This window comes from Struthio camelus, chromosome 9 (genome assembly GCF_040807025.1).
Source record: "Struthio camelus isolate bStrCam1 chromosome 9, bStrCam1.hap1, whole genome shotgun sequence".
Classification (NCBI taxonomy): domain Eukaryota; kingdom Metazoa; phylum Chordata; class Aves; order Struthioniformes; family Struthionidae; genus Struthio; species Struthio camelus.
The window spans coordinates 16,857,632-16,871,140 of NC_090950.1; the positions used below are offsets into that span (position 1 = coordinate 16,857,632).

General features: G+C 39.3%; 1 long non-coding RNA gene across 1 annotated transcript; it reads right to left on the reverse strand.

The window, feature by feature from the left end:
* Positions 1-451: 451 nt before the first annotated feature.
* Positions 452-10,071, reverse strand: LOC138068163 (uncharacterized). Its single transcript, XR_011142821.1, has 4 exons — positions 9,895-10,071; positions 8,044-8,397; positions 2,040-2,123; positions 452-829 (listed from the first exon to the last, which is right to left on the reverse strand). It is a non-coding gene; the product is annotated as an uncharacterized lncRNA (long non-coding RNA).
* Between the last annotated feature and the right edge of the window lie 3,438 nt (positions 10,072-13,509).

Consider the following 13,509-nt stretch of genomic DNA (forward strand, 5'->3'; position numbering starts at 1 on the left):
TAAATATAAGCCCATCACCTAGGTAGTGCAAAAAATGAAATTATCTTCACCAGATCCCACACCTTTGAATATCTCTGCAGCAAAGGTACTGCCATTCACCTTGGATCACATTGTATCTATATACCTTGAAGTTACAGATGAAGAGAATTCAGGGCTTAAAGGTTCTAGAGCATGAATTAGACACTTACAGTAAGAAAGCAAGCACCAATCAAGACAGCTTCTCCAAGAAAGATGGGGGCACAGTAGCTGTCAGGATTTGACTCTAATAAAATACAGACATAATTAAAAACGCTGGGTATTTTTCAGTAGCTTTAACAATTTGAATATTAACAATTCCAATTAACTAAGGAAAATGAAAGCTATAAAACATTCTTTTAGACTAATAATTTATCCAGTTGAACATCTTTAAACCCCTGTTTTTGCCTTAACGATGAGGTAGACTCATTTGGCATTTAACTGTGCACCATTTCAAGTTTTCTGTTGAGATTTTCAGATGGAAGACATCAATTAGTGTGTCCAACTGCACAGCTCTCAGCATGAAAATTCTTGAAGATCCAGCGTCAATCAGTCTAGGCTTTTCTTTAGGCATTATTACTCAAATATATTCAAAATTCTAAATTGATTCATAGCTATCCCAGATTTGACATTAGATTTGTGCCTACCGGCGTCCAGTCTTTACAAATGTTGTGTAGACAGTGTATGTGGAGGACATTGAGGGGAACATGATCTTAGGTGTCTTCTCTGTCTAAGTGTTCAAATCATTAAGGCCTTGGGTACCTTGGGTACACAAGGCAGGTCAAAATGTTCCGTCAAAGTGGATGAAGGTCACCTAAAGTAATTCAGAGGGGAAAAAAAAATCAATACCCTAAAATTATGGCTACAGTCTCTGTGTCTTGTGATAAGTCAAAATGAAAACCTAATTTGCGGAATCTTTAAAGATAGTGGACAGCGAGAAAAGTAACTGTTGCAAGAACAGCAGCAGCAAAGCTGTGCGAAAGGTCTTTGCACTGGTATCTTTTCTCCTCTAAACTTTCATGAAGAGGAGTAATAAGAATACGTATAAGAACTTAGGGGAAAAAAATTGTTTGCCTGCTGCAAAATACATTCTTTGCTATACATTTGTGTATTTTGATTTCATAACTGTTTCAAAGCCAGTAATATCTGAAAAACGAGACACTACTCAATTGCTCATTGTGTCCCAGAAATGAAAACAGAAACAGTAGAGAGAGATCAACAAAGTCCCAAATTTACAAATACAGATATGTTTTCTTGAAAAATTTATAATCAGCTAGAAGGAACACTTCTTCTATAACACTTCTATTCTCTAAACATAACCTTGTAACTGTTTGCAATTCTTTAAATTTAAAGTAGACTACTGAGTATTTTATCTGTCCTTCAAAAAATTGAACCATTTGATACCAAGAATTTGGCTAACTCTTCTGAGGAGGCCTTGCAGATAGCTGAGAGAGATGGTTCCAGCAAAAAAGAAAAAAAAAAGTGAAAAGAGGTATAGAAATACTATCTCTAGAAACTAGCAATATAAAATCACAGTCAGAGCAAAAGGGGCAACTGGGAGCAAAGAAATTAAGAAATAAAGGTAAATAAGTAGGTCATATCTGAGTTATCAGTAGTATGAAGGAAAGAAAAAGAAACTTTAAAAGGAGGCACTTTATGGGATGGTGAGAAGAGACTATATGGTCAGGAACTGCCCCCCCACAAGCCAATCTGCTGTTGAAACCATCATTTTGTGAAACCACATTATCAAGTATTAAACAGTAGCTCTTATGAAAATGCCCTACTGAAACGTAGATAAACCTGACGTGTCATTGCTCTCCACTTTGCAACATACCTTTGGCTGTCCTTCAGCGTGCGGTACTACAGCGTGCCCCGCTGACTAGCTAGTACATTGTGCTATCCATAATTTAGGATAAACTTTGGGATCCTGCGATCCATTTAAATTCCTCAAATATAAAAATGAAGGTGGTATGTAAACATTCACTAGCATCGTCTTTTATCACAAATTTAAGAAAACGTACTACCTGTTTTCAGTATCCTAACCCAGGAGGGCTGTTGAGCACGAGAGGGGGGCAGCCAGCGCCTAATGGGACTCCTGACAGGTAGCCCTGAAAGACAAAATTACCTTGTCTTAAGGAAAGAACAATTATGAAAATTAATATGAACCTCCACCCCACCCCAAGACGGCGTGCTAGAAAATGGTATGAAAACCTGCCCCGACTATCATCCCTTACAACCTACCTGATTATCAACCCAGTTCTCCTGGCCTTTAGTGTGGCCAAGATTGTACTCAGCTATACTAAGGGTCGAAAGCTTCACAAAAGCAATATAAAAGTTTCGGTTTCCTAGAGGATTTTCAAGATGAAACACAGAGGCTGTTAACAAAGTGAGAAAAATATTGAGACGAGGATGCATATCGCTAACTTATTTTCTTTGAACTCCTGTAAGCGATCATGTTACCTGTAAGTGAAACGTTGGAAGACATTTAACTAAAATATGAAATCCAACCTCCTTGGATTTGCTTGCACATTGTTCCTGGAACTTAAGAAGTTCCCTCTTAGTGCTTGTTAAATAGTCTTATACAAAAGTTCAGAGGAGTTTAGCGGATTTTACTCACAGATTATTCAATAAGAAAATATGCGCTGACAGGTGGAAAGTGCTTTAAGCTGAATCATAGTTTTTGTAACGTGATTGAAGAGCCCTCTTAAGAGTTTAAGAGGCCCACCAAGACATTGCAAGGCATGCCAAGACGGCTACGGAGCAGTTGGTAGCTTAGCCGAAAGTACAGTAACATCCAGCTTGTCAGCCTGCGCTTTGCCATGCCGCGTCAAGCCCTGTTTCTGCACTGGCGTTAACAGCTCTTGCGCTTGCCTACCTTGAGCGTGCCGCAGCGTGAAGCAAGCTGCCCCGCGGTTTGATTAGCTGCGCAGCAGAGGCCTGGACTGCAATCCAGAACTGTTGCTGTCGCTGGCAAAAGCTTACCAGGGCAGAGCAGCGGCGGCTGCGCCCACGCTAGCCAGCAGCACGGCGCCGCGGCAGCAGGTCTGCGGAGCGGCACCGGGGCGCCGGTGTCCTCACCGCGCGTCTGCAGATGTGGTTTGAAGGGGTTTTGCTTCAGACTGCTTCTAGTCTGGTTCTGGGAGCTGAAGGCCCCTTAGGACAATGGCAGAGCACACAGGGGCACTGCTGGGGAGCACCTTTGCTTTTGTTTCGTCGGAGAAGCATCCAGTTTTGTGCTGTTCTGGTAGCATGACCCACGACAGCTCAGCCGTGCAAAGCACGGTGCGGTTTGCTGCAAAAGCACATCCTAATCCAAACTGAAACGCTGATATAGTCACTCGGTGCACTGTGCATTGCAAAGTCTCCCGGGGATCACCAAAAACCGGCCCATGACGGTAATAGGAAGTATTTGACAACCTCTACTATACATCTAGAGAAGTTGTAGGAACCTTTTTGGAATGCAACCTTGGTTTAAAAAAAAAAAAAAGTAAAAAATAAAATAAAACCAAAACCAGACAGAAATAAGTAATATCAATTCAGTCTACAGCCTTATCTTCCTGGCTGCCAGCCAGTGTGCTTTCACTGTTTTACCTCCCTGCATTAAAGCATCACACATTTCAATAGATGTCAAGACAAGAAAAATACTCAGGCTGTACTTCAACTTGCTTCTGTAATGAAGTCGAGCCCTTAGAAGAATTTTCAATCACATTAGGATGTTACTAATGTCAAAGAGCATACTGTTTATAGATCTGGTGTTTAATATTCATTCAAAAAGAAACTTGAATTCTATTGCCCAGCAAACATGACTTCTTGACACAGAGATGAATGTATCGTCTTTTATGTGAGGACATTTTCATCTTACCAGAGAAAACAAGGATAGCAGCATCTCTCTTCCTTTTCCTTTCAAGCATTTTTCAGTAGGAAGAGATGTTGCTAAAAAACAGACCAACTCTGGCTTAGCTCCTCATCTGCAATGGCAGAAAGGAAATGCTGTTTCTTTCGCATAATGCAAAGTAAAGTATCAGTCTTCATCAAGTAACTCCAGTGAGGATCTCTGGTGTTATGACTGGCAGCCAGGACTTTTCTGTTATGTGAGTGCATAACTAGTTGTTTTCTCCATTCAGTTAGTAGATTTAATCAGTGTCATAAGGAAGTATTGGAAGAGAAGCTGGAAGTGCTTCAGAAGTCAGAAAGGGAAGGTGCTTCTAGCAATTTATTCTTTATCAAGTTTAACTGAAACGAAACATTCTTATATTCTTGTCCCCCTTTTCTAGGTATGTTACAGAAGTTCATAATAATTAGGATTTTACTTACTACTACTTCAGCTTCCACCTTCTGATCCTTCAGACTCTGGTACCTAAATCTCTTGATACATGAGACCAGAAATGCTATCATGTTTTCCCCTCCCCACCTAACGCCTAAAACAGGTCTCCGATACACTGATTTACTAAATTTAATAGTGGTGATCAAAGCAGCTGTCATTCTTTCTTCATGACGGTGCCCGAGCAGCTCCACGTCTGCTAGAGCTGAGGTAGTCGGTTTGAGTAAATGAACATGCGAGAAAATTCACTTGCGTGTATATATGAGAACTTTTTGCAGCAAACTCTGTATAACTGCATTTACCATCAAGAAAGTCACTGCCTACATCTCACAGAGAATAACACTGATAACAGCTTGTTTGCCTTATGTGCCTACACACATGATCCCACAGAGGACGCATTTCCCTTCTCCAGAGTCTACAGTCTAGAAAGCAAACCCAGAGAGGCAAGCGACCCTGGCAGATGAAGAGACGGATTTGCTGGGAATACTTGTCGTTCTCTTCACAAAGAAGAGACAGAGGATGTCAGAGGATGTCTCTGAGATGCAAAATTAAGGGTGCTGCCAGGAAAATCAAAAATACAATGATCTCCTCTCCCTCCCCCTTCCCTCTCATCAGGCACAGAAGGGTTCCTATGCCAAAAATCAAGACATTATCACCCTTTTAGCATTTATGCTACTTATCCTATCTGACACAGTAGAGGTTTTGAAAGCAGACAGGTAAATTGTGAAACCTTGTACCTTTAGGTAAAATTTAAGTTTTGATAAAACATGACCAGAGTAATACTATGAGACCACCACCACTGTGTGGCAGAGAGGTAGCAAGAAGCAATTTAAATCTAAACATTTTTAAAGTAGATAATTTACTGTTATTATTTCTTAGATATGGAACTGGGGCAAGTAAGTTCCAACATACTAGTAGCTGACAGGTTGAAAAATGAAAACTCGAGCCTCAGTTTAGCTCTTTTTGGGGGGATTCAGTAATAAGGTCTTTACTAAGATAATAAAAGAACGTATTTATGAAACTAAAAGAGGCAACTAACACCTTATTTCTGCATTAAAGATTTGTAACTGTGGTAACAGGACTGTTAGCTTATCGGATTTCATTTAGCTGTGTCAAGTCAATCATCAAGCCTGCAGCCTAACAAATTGTTTTTAAGTTCTCCTTTGAAAAGAAAACGAGGTGAAAATGATTTTAGTACTGTAGCATTTTTGCTAACTCAGCATCCAGGTAATAAGATTGTACAGTTATGAATTCCAAATTGTATAAAGCAGTAGTCCTCATAGTTTTTACATAATTCGGCCTGTAATGCAGTTCCTCATGCTGCCACTAAAAATCAATATAATCATTTAAATGGGAAAAGCAATTCCCACAGTGAACTCAACCATTATCAGTCTTTTCTCAAGATATCTGAACAACGGGGAAAAAAAAGTCTGAACAACAATAGAAATGATTGATCAATATTTTATTTTGCTTCTAGACGTTTTTGAGCCAAACCAATTTCTTAGTTAGACCGAAAAGAAGAGTTAATAAAGTTTTACTGTTGCCATTCATACACATTTTTGACTGTCAGCACTGCAAATGAACCAGCGTAAGCTGCTTTAGACTGGGAAACCAGGGGATAGAGAGGAAAAGAAAAACTCAACATGAAGAAATAGGCTGCTACAGTTTACAGCCTTTAGAATTAACGATGATACCAAATGCTTAAAATGCAGCTTGTGTAAATCCTGTTTTCTGCTGAAGGGATACTAATACTGCAAACAGGTATTTATGGGTAACGTGCTTGTAGGAATGATTTTCTCCCCCTAAAGCATAATTAATACAAGCAAAATTAATCAGGGAATCCTATTTAGGTCGATTTGATATGCCTTATTTTGCAGACATGTATAGACAACTTAAAGCGTAGAAGTTGGCATTCTGATGTTCCAGAGTGGTTAGAATTAACCATGCTTTTTAAGTTTTTGCGCAGCCAAGCTCTTGGATTTCAGCACTGTAGCAGGCAACTAATAACATATCAGCATTCACTGCATGCTGCCCTCCCTTCAGTACGTTTTCTCGATAACAAAGAGCATTTGTGATTCACTGGCCAAGTTCCTCTAGAACCAGCGTTGCTGTGGTTATACAAAAATTGAATCAGAATAAATCAGTTATCTTAGGACACCTAAGGCCTTGAATTAGCATCCCCCTTTTTTCAAAGCTACATAAAATAAAGAACATAAGTAGCAGCCATCCAAACCACACCTAGCAATAGCCTGTGCGCACAGTGAATGATGTGATCTTCAGCACAACAAGGGGAGGTGCCGCACTCATGTCCTGCCAGTTCCATTTCCATTTCCCCTGCAGCTCATGCTCCCGCAGTGCAAATTTATTCTAGCGCAGCAAAGAGCATCTGAAAGCACCCAGGCCCTGACCTACTTCCATTTACAATATTTTAGTCCTTTGCATACTAGCATTATTTGAATTCTGCTGGATTATTTTTGAATTAGGTATTACAAAAAAAAAAAATGCCCTTTAACTTTACTATTCTTAATTAGGTGCCCTTGGCTTGTCAAGGAGGTACTAATACAGGAAAAACTACAAACAGGGTTGTTTCTGGTTATCTTATGACGACTGTCATTCATTTATTTTACCAACTTGATTAAGAATGTTGCAACACAAACATACACACAAGCTAAGAACAGGCTGTTACTAAAAGCAATAAAGTCCAAGTTAATGTATTTCATAACACCCTCACCTGACAAAAACATACTGGGGACACTGAGGATTTCATTAAATAAGAAGATAACTAAGACAGTATAAAAGTAGAAAAGTCACTAGATCTACAAGAGTTTATAAGATGAATTTACATGTTAGTTAACAGTGAGAATCAGGGAAATGTAGTACCAGGTGCTCCTTTTCATCATGAGAGATGGGAGATTTTGGGAGGTCTGGAAGGTGGGAGGGGGAAAACACAGGAAAGGGAAAAACGGAGAAGATTTATGAGATATAAACCCTATTCGTTATTCAGTCTTATTCACCAGCATCAGGTACAGTAAACTGTTTTATCTCATATGTATTGCCCTGGATGTGAAGTAATTACACATGGAGAGATTGCTCATCAAAGTAGTGACGTAACTCTCTGTCCAGGAGCATTCTTTAGAAATCTTGAACACATTTTCAGGAGCTACGAAGATTCAACTTTAGTCCTATTATTTCTTCAATCAAGACTGTCAAATCTGTTACACGCAGCCCTGGCTTGCTGCCTCACGAGGTATTGTAAATTGTATTTGACATTAAATCTCTGATTAAACAGTTTAATATAACTAGATTATTAACTAAAACAGAGTTGCCCCACTCCTTTTCAGCCATATCTTACTAATTACAAGGCCAAAGCTGGATCCTGTCTAGCCACAGTGCCTGCACAAGGGCAGGCGCTGGTAGAGGTTCCTGGCAGAAGAAATTTATCTTACAGCTGAGACAGGGCTGTGGCATGGTGCACGCAGAGCCTTACAGCAGCTAAAGCCCTGCTGAGACACATGCTCTGCCCGTCTTGCTGTGTTGGGAGCTTTAGTGCCCTGCCACCTGCTGACTGTGGTAACAGACGCTTGGAAGTGAGGTCCAGCCCCACAGACTTCTCATCAGCCTTTCCAAGGAGAACCTCCCCAAAAGGGGCATCTCCCAGGGAGAATTTGGTAGCGCTCACGTGCCTGCCAGCTTATCTCAACGCTTACCTGCTTTCACTGTACTCATGGGGTCACCACCAGCAACTTTCATGGTCCTTACTGTGCGCAAGGTCATGGTCCAGATGACAGTCAGCATTTGAGGATTCCTATCGCCCTCTGTCCGGAGGAAGACAGTGCTGGAGGTATTGTCCCAGCTGCAAAGGTTTTGAAACACACGCTTGGTATGTCAATGTGCTGGCACTCAGCACACGGCAGGTGACAGCCATGCAGCAGAGTCTTCAGGATGTGCGAAGACACAGGAGCGAAGATACCTGTGGCCGCCTCAGGCATTAAGAGGCACGCTGCACAACTGCTAGTGATCAGGCTTTGTTCCTCTTCCCGTGGTGTATCACGGCAAGGCTTCTAAAGACAGTTGGAAAGACACAGTTCTGGTAGTTTTCCAGTGCCAATGTTCAGCCAATTTGGCCTCACGCTTGCTAGCATACAACGCAGAAGCAGTCTAGCACACCTACTACACATACCCTGTGTCCTGGCTTCACTGACAGGGATCATTTTCTCCTCTTTGTCCCTGAACAGCCCCAAATGCTCATTCAGACTCTTTTTAAGACCTCAAGAGTGCAAAGATGTACTAGGAACAGAGAAATGGCAGTTATCAGCTCTTACAACAAATCTATGCATTTATAGCAATTCTGAATTTAAATATTGTCATGGGCTACATGATAAATTGCTGCTGCATGTCCACAGGAGGAAGAGAGCAGATCACACTGCTGTAGGGTAATTAACACCTCAGAAAGGTTGGTCTTTCCCATCCTGTAGGATCTCAATATAAGTTCCCCTACTAGGTCAGTTTCAGGTTCTGTGAGTTAGATGGGGTCAGCTGACCTACAAGTCTACTCGCCTAGGCTCTGTTGATTTCTGGAGCCCTTCACAGCCAATAGGTTCCTTAATCAGGTCTCCAAAAGTGAGGTACAAGCTCCACTTTATCATGGAATAATACTGGTACCTACAATTTTCAATGATTCTATATGGTTCTCTTTCAATCACCTTTCCTAGAATTTCAAAGTATGTGTTTTCCACTTAAATGGATATAAATTAGTGTTGATTAGTATTTTCCATATCTTTAGAACTAGGCATCACAAACTTATGTCATTCAGCATTTGTTTTTTCTGATTTAATGTTATTAAACATTTGCTGGCAGAGCTGTACACAATTACTTTGGATGCTTCTGACCAAAGGCTTTAATGTCTTGTTCCACAGGTTAACCTTTATTTCAATTGACTTTGAATGACGACCTGCAGTTTTAACACTTCACCATAGTGATGAAACCCTAAACTCTTCTACGTCATCTACCGAGGTAAGAGGGACAATAGACTTAAAAACTTACAAAAATGGACTTACAAAATTTAATTTCCAGGATAGAAAGGGAGAAGAGAGGAGTCTGATCTCTTCTGTAAAGGTAATTTTTTCACTTCAGCTGTTATATCTCCTTCAGGAAAGGAACTAAAGACTTCTATCTTAATTTTTTACAATTATGTGATTTAGAGTAAAAAGTTCAACAATCAAGCACACATTTCTAGTATTAAATATATACATATATATATATATATATATATATGTAAAAATATATGGTGCCATGCACATCAGTACTCCATGAGGCATTCAGCATCTCTGCAGATTTTAATTTAAACTTTTTTTCCTTCTTAATCATATTCTATCGGTGATATCCAGGAAGTAGAAAATAACAGAGCATTATAGCTTGAACAGATCAGGACTGCATTAGAAAATGTTAACATCACCAAGTGGATATTTATTTTGTAATGAAAGTCCACAGTATTTTTCCACTGAGCATGTACTTGTAAAGAGCCAGTTAGACTTAACAGTTAGTTAATGTTTGCTTACTTTTGCGAGAATTATTTTCTTCTTCCTGTCCTCCTCTGACTCCTGCACCTTCTATTTTCATCATGCTCTCTTTACTTCAAGTTACCCAATAGTTTTGCAATGACTCATCATGGTCAGCCTCTTCCTCTTCCCAAACTTCACAGTCATTCAACCATTCATTACGTCATGGCTGATATTCTTAAACAGGGCAGTAACAATTCAACTAAGACACTATGTACTCTGAAAAGCATCACATCTGGTGCATAAAAAGGGACTGAGCAAAAGTAAGAATTGAAACAAGTTATTTTTACAAGACTGCTCATTCAACAGGTTAATATAAAGTCAAGTTACATGTATGTTTACTCTTTTTTCTGATATAACCACTCCATTCTTTGTTAACAAACTGCAAACTGGAATGTGTTTGGAATTTGCACACATACACTCATTGGAAAAGAGAAGTTTTTCTGTTGAAAAAACAGAAATCAAGACCAAACATGCAGGTCCCACTAGTTCCAGCTACTGGAGCTGAAAGTAAACAATTTTAGCCTTTACAAGTTTTTTTGCATCGCGTACCTACTCTTTATTTAGGTGTCACACTTACTAGCACATTTAATATCAGCACATCTGTTTGTGTTTCTCTATCCAACAGAAGAAATCTTTTCATAAGTCACATCCTATCTGTTTACATAGCCACTCCTCTCTACAGCCCCATTCCCACACCTCATCTTTTTTGGTTTCTTACTTTATGTTGTTATGCTGAAATTCTCAAGTTATTTCCTCATGCACCACTTGCTTTCATTCAGCAAAGCAAGAAGAAGATGTGCCCGTTCATGCTTTCCTCAGCAGAAAGTGTAGTACCATTTCACATTTCATGTTTTTTAATGGGGCAAGTAGCGTTCTGATATTACAATGATGAATGCCATGTGAATGTCGAGGTAGATGGACTGAAAGGCATCATTAATGATATGTATTAGCAGATCATTGAAAGGAAAAGGCCTCTGTAAAAGAAGAGAGGAAGGCCTCTATTAGGGTCTATTAGGAAAGCAAAGAAAACAAACTGTGGTACTGTATTGACTTTGCTCAGACAATAGCCGCAACACTGGTCTCAAGAAGGATAAAACACATTGTATGCCAGTAAGTCCTGTTAGGGTATCACCTTTCTTGGAGGTGTTATTAGATGGTGCCATTTTATGTCAAGACCTTGATATCCATTTATCTACAGCGATAAAGGTAGATATAAAACTGTCCTGATAAGGAACCATGTAGTTCATTTATTTAATAAAGTATTCATTTTGGTAATAACCTGCCTGTCCTGGATTCCACTGAACTTCCTGTCTCTATCTGAGCTGTTGCATTTTCAGAACATTGGAGTGATCCCACCATCATGGCAGTCTCAATTACTTTAAGTGAAAATGTTTCAGAACCCAACATTTAAAACAAGTCACTTGAATCACAAACACTGAAGAGTTGTCTAATGCTAGACTTATTTCTGAGAGAAACTTACAGTTCTAGGCATGGTGTTACTGCACTGGTACTAGGCAATATCAGAAGGTTACAAAAGGCATCACTTGTGGCTCTTGCTGAGTTCGCAGGTGCTCTGAGCCTTAATCTACAGTTACATGAAACTATATAGAAGAGAAGAAGAAGCTCCAAAGAGAAGAGAAGCTCCAAAAAGTTCAACAATCATTTTTTTACTCTTAATGTACACATCCAACTGTCTGTATAATACCAAAATACCCACACTGAAAATGCAATGCAAATGATTTTTTTTCTTAAATACAACAATATTTTGACACTTTTGGTTCTTCATAAAAACTAGAAGTAAAAAAAAAAAAAATTCCCTACCAGTCTTTGAAGACCTGCAAAACATTCAAGTTCTAGAAATGCATGAACTATCCCTAGTAACAATGCATATTTTGGTCCTAGGCTGCACTTATTTCTGTCCTGGCTGGTATTTGCGGCATGATCATTAAAGACAGCTGCCCAAAATTATCCTTGTTTGCATAATGCAATTCTTCATGGGTCTAGCACATAGCTAGAAAGGTAATACAGATACTAGCATTGCCCCCAAATTCCCCATACTTTTGCTTTCAATCCACCAACAATCTCTACAGTCAAGAAAAGACTTACAAAGCAATACTAGACATGGACATACTCACTCTGACACTTTGTCTCTAAACATCTCACCTGAAACCAAAAAAAAGGAAAAAAAAAAGAGATTTTCCAGGGCCTTTCCTAGATAAAAACAAGTATTTCTGGATATGGCTACCACCAGTAGGCTTTTGCTGTTGTTGCTTCTATATGCGAAACGATTTTAACATAAAAAGAGTACTTACCTTGTGGTCTGCATGGAGCAAAAAGACCCTCAAATTGACATCATTAGGTGGAAATGCATATGGATCCAGCAAGCCCTGTTGATATGAATTGCACAGAGATTTTTTCCCTTAATTCCCACCTAGTAGCCAGAATAAAAAGATTATTACACTACTAAACTATGACTGGCTTATAGAAAGTTAGAAGTGGAGAATTTGTGATGTGCACTTTTCTTTTTCCAAGCTTGCATACCAAACGTGTACTTTGCCTGTAGCCAACAGAAAAAGGTGATTCCATAATCCTGGCCAGCTGCCTAGGGACAATAATGTTTTTATGTTGCCACTTTGTGGCCCTCTAACACTTATTTCTCTCCTTACTTTTCCATAATACTATTTTATTTTATTATACACTAAGCCTAATCTTTCCAGCTTAGCAATATGTCACCCTACCTTAGACAAACAATGTCCAGGGTCAATGAGGTTACTCAGTTAAGTTGGCACTTTCCTCCTAATTAAAATTTTATGTCAGAGCAGAGTTCTTGTTGACATCTTTTATTGCACAGCTATCCAAGGATTAAAACTGGGAGGGGCTGGGTTCCCAGTGTAGAAGAGCATATGCTCACTTAGCATTTAAGCATTTCAATAATCTCCATGTTTATCTTGCAACCCTGTAGATATTAAGAGTTATTCTGCATCAGAGACCAAAGAATAAGAAATACACAGAACTGAATTTGAAGTCTGGATCTATAAAAGACTGCCTCTCTAATTTATTGCTCATGAATGGCAACATTAAATGGAGGAGATAGAGCCTGTTTGTGCCATATAATAAAGTGAGTTTAACTTAAGATCGAGACTGATAAACCAGGCAAATAAGTACCATGGCCAACTCCCAGGACTGCAAACTGGAAATACAGCCCACTGATAAAAAATTCACTGTGCTCCTTTTTCAATAATCAGTGAGATTTGAGGGTTTTTTGTATTGAATTGTGCTGTGTACATTAATACAGAACGTTTAATATGAAGTCTGTAGGTTTCAAGTAGACCTTGTGAACAGCAAGGCAGACAAGGTCAACAGTCCAATTTCCTATAGCAATACTGTAATAACTATGCATTGTCAGAAAAGCATGAAAGTGAGAATGGGGATGAGAAGTTTTTATATCATTTTTGCAAAGAGAAACTGGAGTATAAGACGTAAGTGTGAATCAGGATGAATTTTTAATTGCCTTCTGAGATATATAACAATGTGTAGTCACCTACGGGCTTCTTTTTGAGAGTGCCAAGAATTCACTATCATTAAGGATAAAGGAATGAACACACTACTAGG